Here is an 8452-nt window from a genome sequence, read left to right on the forward strand (position 1 = left end):
TAAAAACTTAGAGTACTTTACTAGCCTTTAAAGCTTAAGCAAATAATACTGCTACTAGGCAGAGGAACTTTTAAAATATTAGTATATCCTACAGTACAGACCTAGCTATCTTATAGGATAACCTAATACCTTAAGTAGATAACTATAAGATTTAAACTCCTCTAAAGTAATACTATAGTTAGTAATGCGCCCTAAATTAATTTAGGTTACAGTGTTAGAAGCAGAGAAGGCGTCTAAGTTACTAAAGGGCGCTAGCCTCTTTACTAACCTGTATATATAGACACTATAGGACAAAGCAGTACTAGAAGATAAGATATACTAAGTACGTCTTAATATAGTTTAGAAAGGCGCTAGGTCTTTCCTAGTTTTAGCTAATACAAAGTAACAGATTAGGGACTATACAATTAGCACACACAGCACTTTGCTCTAGAGGGGTATTATTTAGTTGCTAATATAGGAACCCCTTATAACTACTATTATATAGTAAGCATATAAATTAGGTTTAGTAGGATACCTAGGAAAGAATATAATATTTTAAATACTACGCCGCGACTATTATTAGGATAGAATATTAGGAGATATTACGTAGTATATTTAAAACTACTATTATTATAGTGCTTATATCTCCTAGAAGCGCTAATAAGGTCTATTGCAACCTATACTAGTCGTGTTACAATACTAGTCCTAAATATCTATAGATTTTATAGTTAACCTACCTATAAAAGATAATAGCAAACCCTAGTACCTATTAGTTATTACTAATAGATTATCTAAATATATTTAGCTTAAAGCAATAGTCTCTATAATAGCTAATTATTATACAAGGATCTTCTAGGATAACTAGTAGCAGTTCTAGGGCTTCCTATCCTCTATTATTACTAACTAAAGCTTAGACTAGTTAGGATCCTTCTAGACAATATTATACTAGATAATAAAGATAAACTAGTTACTATCTACTATATACTACCCCTAGATAGATAGCAGGATAGAGTATGTAAACTAAGAAGTGCAGGTAGTACTGCGCATAATAGTATGCTTTAAGCAGACTAACTAGCCTAACTACCTTCTAGCCTACTAACTTGCACTTAATAACAGGGACTCTAGTATAACTAGTATTAGCCTAAATCTACTTTTAAATAGGTATACTATAGACACGCTATAAAAGATAATATTACTACTAGTAAAGCCTAAGAATCCTTATAGAGAGGCTATAGCGTTCTTATTACACCTGTAGAGGGGTGTAGAGCTAGCGTAAGCTGCTATTACGTTCTAATAGTAATAATAATAGGAAGTAATAAACTAGTCCTAACGCCTAGCTAAAAAGTTCCTAAAAGGTAATATAGTTTAGTTTATAATATATAATATAAAGATAAACTAACTAAGTAAAAAGTTTAACTAGCTATAGGTAAAGTATAAAGTAATATAAGTTCTTACTCTACTTATAGTAGTATTAGACTTACTAGGGAGCTTGTATAAGACTGTGCATGTAGATCTACTAGAGAGAGCTACTAATAACCCGCTGCTAAGCTAGAAGCTTCAGGACTTATAACTAGGTCTAATAGTTACTCTAGAAAATAAAGATGCAACGCTAAATAAATAGGAAGTAGAAGAGATCCTTTATATAAAGAATACAAGAGGAAAAGGAAAGTATTAAGTCCTAGTAAAATAGAGGGGGTATATTAATCTAACATAGCACCCGCTAGAGGTAGTGCAGGATACTAAGGCTCTAGATAGGTTTAAGGAATAGTATAGGGATGCCACGTATAATAATAGCCTAATACGTATAAAAGCTAGGAAGTAAGGGCAAAAGGAGACTAGAATAATAACTTAGACCTTTGTTACAATTAAGAAGTAGAAAGGTATTAGAGATATCTTTTATTTATCCTAATAACACTCTAAGTAAGTGCCCTACTACTAAAGTTTTATAATATAGCTAATAATTAGGTAGTAGTATCTATACTATTACTATCTATAACTAACCCCCCCTTAGCCCCCCCTAAACTATTATTTATGTTATCCTAACGCCTTTATATCTCTTAGTAATAGTAGTAACGCTTGCGCGCAGCGTGGGTAGGGGACAACTTAGTTAATAAGTATAAATAATAGTAGTAGTAGTAGTAGGAGGAGGGTAGTGCTTTAATAGCTTGCTAATACGTAGCACCCTAGGCCTAAAGAAAATAAATATTAGAATAGATATAAAGGAAATAAGGGAAATTTAATACTAATAATAAGAGTCTTAATACCTTAGGTAGTGCGCTTAGTAGCGCTCTTAAGCCTGTTAATATAAAAGTTAGTTTAGGCCTAGGTCTTATTTATACGCTAGTTAATACGCTAGAAGGTAATACTAGTAGTAGTAGTAAGCTATATAATATTATTGTTGCTATAACTACTATATAAGGGCGTAACAGCAGACTAAAGTAGAAACGCTAGAGTACTAGTAGTAGATAGAATAATAGCACTAAGCTAATACTAATTATAGGCGCGTAAGTGTGTAGTAGGGGCAAGTAAAGTAATAGCGTTATTAGTTTAAGCCCTTAATATAAGATCCTTAAAATAATAGTAGAGCTAGTAGAACTATAGTATAAACTAGTAATAGGTGCCTTTAGTAGGTTTCCCTATAAAAGTGCTAAGGGTCCCCTTCTTTATAATATAAAGGTAATCCTCCTAGTAACTATAATAAAACTAAAGCTAGTTATAGAGGGCTTAGCGAACGTTAGGGTTATTAGCAAGGATAGCTTCTAACTAAGTGCAAGTCTTATAGCTATAACAATAGAACTTGCACAAGCGCCCTAGACATAGTTAGAACTTACTACAAAGAAAACAAAAATTAAGGGGAACTTACTACTACCCTTAAAATAGTTACACTCGCTAAAAAGATAAAGCTAGTTAATATACTAATTATAGGGAAGCGGCTTTATAAAGCTACTATTATACTCCTTATTATCTAAGTTACTAGAAATAATAAAGCTACTAAGTAGCCGTGTTTAGGGAGACGTGTGCTAAGCAAAAGTTAGTGTAGGAGATATAGGGAGAATATTAGAAGTACGCACCTTATCTTAGTAGGCCTAGCGCGGGGTCTAACCGCCTTATAGTAGATCCCTACTACTAGCACTAGTAGTAGTAGATAGAGATATAATAGAGGCTATATAGGCTAGATTAATAGAAAAAGAGTAGAGATAAAACTAATTAGTTAGGAAAGTCTGCTATGTAACCAAGTAAGTTTAGGAAATTTATAGTAGGGTAGGACAGCTATATTAGAACTTTTATAGTAGGGTGCTAAAATAAGCGTATAGACGCTACACGCGCGTACTACTTAATATATAGGCCTGTTATAAATTAGGAAGGAATATAAAGATATAATAATAAAACTAAAAAATATAGTAATAAAGCCTAATACAGATTATAGAGGACAAAGATATAACCCTAGACCCCTAGAAAGATAATTTCACGATAGTTTGTGGGGGAAGGTTAGGGGTATGTAAAGGACTTAGGCTTATACCTAAGCCTAGGTCTAACACAAGACAGACCAAGTCTAACACTACTACTAAGCGAACACACTAGACACCTATAAAAAGGCGTAGAGGGCTTATCTCTCCTTTAAGATACTAAATACTATTATCAACGCTTATTGCATTCTCCCTTAGGGCCAGTCCATAACAGGTTGTAGGTTAGAGGATATTTCTCTAGCTAGATTAGTTAAGATTTATCTATATTAATTAGGATTTAGAACTATTTTAGCTAGTATTGTCTAATAATACAATCTTAAGAACCTAAGTCTACTATTATAAAGGGGCAGTTGTGAACCTTTTAGCCACTAACTATTATGTAAAGCCAAATATAGTAGGCAACTAGGGAGGTAATCTAATCCTAGAACCCTTTAATAGTAAGTGTAACGACTTAGGTAGGTAGGGCATCTAAAAGGTATCCTATACAACTCAAAGGCATATGGGAGTGCGCGTCTATATAGAAAAGGATAAGATTCCTACACCTATAGGTCTTCTATAAAAGGACAAGAAGAATATGCCTATCCTATCTATAGGCGAGCTGTTCTCTATATATATTAGTAAGTCACGCATTTATTAGGCCTAACTTAGTATAGAATAATAGGCAGGTAATTCTACCTTATTATTACACTACCCCCTCCTATAGAGAAAGGATACTCCCTATCCTTAGGATTAGGTTTAGATCCCTTATTAAAGAAAAGCTCTTGCAAAATAAATCTACCTTCACCTCTGCCTTTACCTTTACTTCTTGTTCCTAGGGCACGGACCCCTATCCCTAGCCTGCCTATAACTAGCCCTCTACCTACTAACTTTCTTATTCCTATATCCCTAATTTTTAATTATTTAACCTAATCTATCTAAAATCTAGTAAGTATTTAATCTATATAATTAAGCAGTTACTAATCTAAATTAGAACCTTTAGCTATGCTAGTACTAGTACTTCTAGGAGTTCTCCCTATTACTTATCGCGCTCTCTATATAAGGGCAGTTAGGGCTCTAGCTAGGGGCAAGTTTAATAATTTTAATTTTAAGTTAAAGAATTCTAAAAAGTGCTAGTACTGTATCTCCTAGAATAAGTATTGCAATCTAGTAAGTATCTAAGTCTAATAGGGTTCCTTTACTAATTCTAGTAGATTGCTTCTTTTATTAGCTTAGAGTACTCTACCCTTAGGGGTGCTCTAGATAAGTACTATAGCCTAGTAGCAAACCCTGCTAAAGGGGATAAGGATAAGGATACTATAGTTGCTTATTAGAAGGATGTTAAATAGTTTAAGGCCACTATTTAAGAAGCTGCCTAAAACCTTACTAACTGCGTTACGATTACTAATACTTAGACTAAGGGCATAGAAGCTACTAAGATCCTTATAGCTATATAGTATACTACTATATCTAATTCATATTAGCTTTAGAATAGTATTTATAAGATAGTCTTAGTAGTTAGGGGCTTAATAAGGGCTATTAATAAACTTAAAGAGGAAATAGCACTAAATTAGGAGGTAACCTTTATAGTGTAGGCTAATATAAAGGCGCTTAACAAGAAGGCGTCTAAATTAGTTCTAGCTCCTACACCTACTCCTGCACATACTCCTGCACCTGCTGCACTAGTTATCTAGAAGCTAGCTAAGAAAGGTGGTCTAGGCGCTATCTTAGCTAATATAGAGTCTAAACTAGGTTCTAATAAAGAGATAGATATAGAATAAAGAGGTTTCCTAGGGGTAGTATCCTAGGAACCTTAAAGGTTCTAGGATAGTTCTAAATAGGATATAATAATAAATAGCAATAAGAATAACAGTAATAGATAGTAGTTAATAGATAATGCGTAGCTAAATAGGATATAAATTAGTTCTAATATTAGGCATAATTATTATAAAGTAATATTAGATCCTCTTTGCCTTTTTCCTAGGCTTAATTCTATTTTAGTAAGCTATATAGGGAACCTAGCTAATTTAGATACTATTAGTAGAATACCTATAGTTTATAGGGGGCACCTATAAAGTTAGAGGCAGGATACTAAATAGGATTAGGATTGTGTCTAACCTACTTAACCTTATATTTTAGCTTAGATTAATATAATTTGCTAGCTAGGATTTCTTCTACCTCCTATTCCTCTACACCCTATATAGGGGTACTAAGGGGTTTTAGAGCCTCTTATCTAGGTAATAGGTCTTAGGGATCTTTATATAGTATATTAGGAGAGAAAACATTATAGATCTTAGAACTAGGTAGTAATTACAGGCGATACGTGTTTCCTACTTATTCTAATACCTTAAAGGGACCTTCCTATTATTTAGATAGTTTTTAGCTAGGTTATAAAATAGCAAGAATAGTAGTAGATAGATAAATATAGTTACTAACCTTCTAGTTAACTAGATAGCAATAGCAATTAGTAGCAGAGCGTATTTAGTCTTAAGCTTTTTCTATATTTTCTTTAGCAATCTTCTAGGCGTTATACATCTAAGTAGTAAGGGATAAGGCGTCCTTATAGTTTAGTTTCTCTAGTATAGTAGATAGGTTCTTTTATAGTTTCTAATACTAACTTTGCTTTAGTAAGGAACTAAAGAGGAGCTAATATAGAGCTATGCTAATAGATAAATATAGAAGAGTACTTTAGGCACAGTCTATTATAGGTAGTAGGTCGCTCTAGTTATCTTAGTAATAGGATATAAAAGGCCTTAGTCTCTAATTAATATACTTATTTATAATCTTAGTTTGTCTATTAGTATATTTATAGTAGGTAGTAGAGAGCTTAACTTTAGTGCCTATAATCTAATAGAACTTAGACTAGAAACTAGATATAAACTAAGGGCCTTAATTAGAAATAATAGTATCTAGAGTGTGTCTAAATTAGTACACCTACTAAACAAATAAGGTAGTTATACCTTAGGCGTCTATAGTTTTGTAGCAAGGGATAGTAATAGCTTGCTTTAATAGGTAATTAATAATAACTATAATCTAATTGTAACTACGTTAATCCTAGGGAAAATCCTTAAAATCAATACACAGGTGTTGTATTGGTAGACTAGGGATAGGAAGGGGGTAGAGTATGCCTAGGAGTTAGTGCTATCTTAGGTGCCCTCTCCTATATAGGATACAGTTTTAAATATAGCGTTTATAGGTAGTCTCTATACCTTTCTAGTAGTAATATTAGGCTAGAATCTAATAGGTTTTAGTAGCTAATAGGTAGGTAGTAGACACTTAATTATAAGCCTTACAAATTAGTCTAGTATATAGGACTGACCTAGCAGGCACGCAAAGTTAATCCTAGTAGAGAAGGAGTCTATTTTCTATCTAATAGTGCTTAGGCAACTCTAATTTTTCTATTAGGAATAAGGACCTATTTTCTTAGAGAAGAGTTTTAATAAGTTCTAGGGATCTAAGAGTTATAGGGTTCTAAACTACTATAATTAAAGCAAGGATTAGTAAGGAACGCTTAGCTAGGTAGTCTTGCGCTAAGTTAGAGTTAATTTAGGGGTGTAACCTATCTAGGGCAATTATTACTTATAAGCAATTATCCCTTTAGGTAGTCTTAAGGTTAAATATATCCTGTTCCCTTCTACTTAGGATATTAGCTTAGGCGTTGTAAGATCTAGAAGTATACTTAATTTAGAAGTTAAAGGGACTTATAACCTCTAGCTATCTAGCTTACCTAGCACTAAGGACTTTAGTAGATATAAAGTACTCTAGTGCTCTGTAGTCTGTGTATACTCTAATAAGGTGCTAAGTACTAGTTAGGTTAGCACGCCATTTCTTAAAGGCGCAGATTATTGCAAATAATTCTTTGCTATAGATTTCCTAGTTAAGTTTAGAACTAGTAAGGGTCTAACTAAAGAAGGATATAGGGTACTATTTCCTATTAGGATACTCCTATAAGAGGACAGCTATAATAACTCTATTAGAGGCGTCTATCTCTAGTTTTAGAGGGTATTTAGGGTAGAAGTAAGCTAAGCTTAGGATTACTAGTAGGGTATTCCTAAGCTAGTTAAAGGCCTATTAACATTCTAAAGTCTATATAAATAGGGTAGTAGGGCTCTAGAGAGTAGTTAAGGGCTTAGCTATCCTAGAGAAGTTTTCTATAAATTGCTAGTAGAATCTAGTAAATCCTAGGAAGGACTTTACTCTAGTTATTGTCTTAGGAGTAGACCAGTTTTAGAGTACTTTAACTTTGTTAGGATCTACCTCTAAGCCTTTGTTAGTAAGGATATATCTAAGGTAATAGGTATAGGTTATATAGAATTCACTTTTCTTAATATTAGCCTGTAATCTAGCAGAATAAAGACGCTTAAGGACTTTTTAAATATAGTCCTTATAAATAGTAAGGTTTTTAGAGTAGATTAGGATATTATCTAGATAGGCAATATAGACGTTGTCTAAATAATCTATTAGTATATTATTTATATAGCGCTAATAGGTTATAGGTCTGTTATATAGCCTAAATAGTAGGACTTTGCATTTATAGGCACTATACCTAGTGTAGAAAGTAGTGTACTCCTCTAAGTTAGGGTCTATTTAGATCTTATTAAAGGTAGTATAAATATCTAGCTTAGTAAAGATTTTTACTTTAGCTAGCTAGGATAATAGATTATCTATATAGGGTATTAGATACGCGTCCTTTCGCGTTAAGCTATTAAGCTTGCAGTAATCCACACAGATCCTAAGGCCTCTATTTAGCTTCTTAACACATAGGATAAGAGAGGTAAATAGGCTCTAACTAGTCTTAATAAAACCTTTCTATAGGTGCTCTTGTACATATTCCTTAGTAGCCTAGAGTTCTATAGCATTTTAATAATAGAGGGGACTCTAGTAGTTTAGAAGGGGTTCCTCTAGGACTATCTTATAGTTATAACGCTAGTAGATTAGAAGTTTGTTAGCCTTAGCCTTATTAAAGACGTCCTAATAGGAGTTATAGTTAGATAGGAGCTTCTAATCTAACAAGCTATAGTTAAGAGTAT

The sequence above is a fragment of the Plenodomus lingam genome (assembly GCF_022343315.1).
Source record: "Plenodomus lingam strain CAN1 chromosome Unknown contig_1, whole genome shotgun sequence".
NCBI lineage: Eukaryota > Fungi > Ascomycota > Dothideomycetes > Pleosporales > Leptosphaeriaceae > Plenodomus > Plenodomus lingam.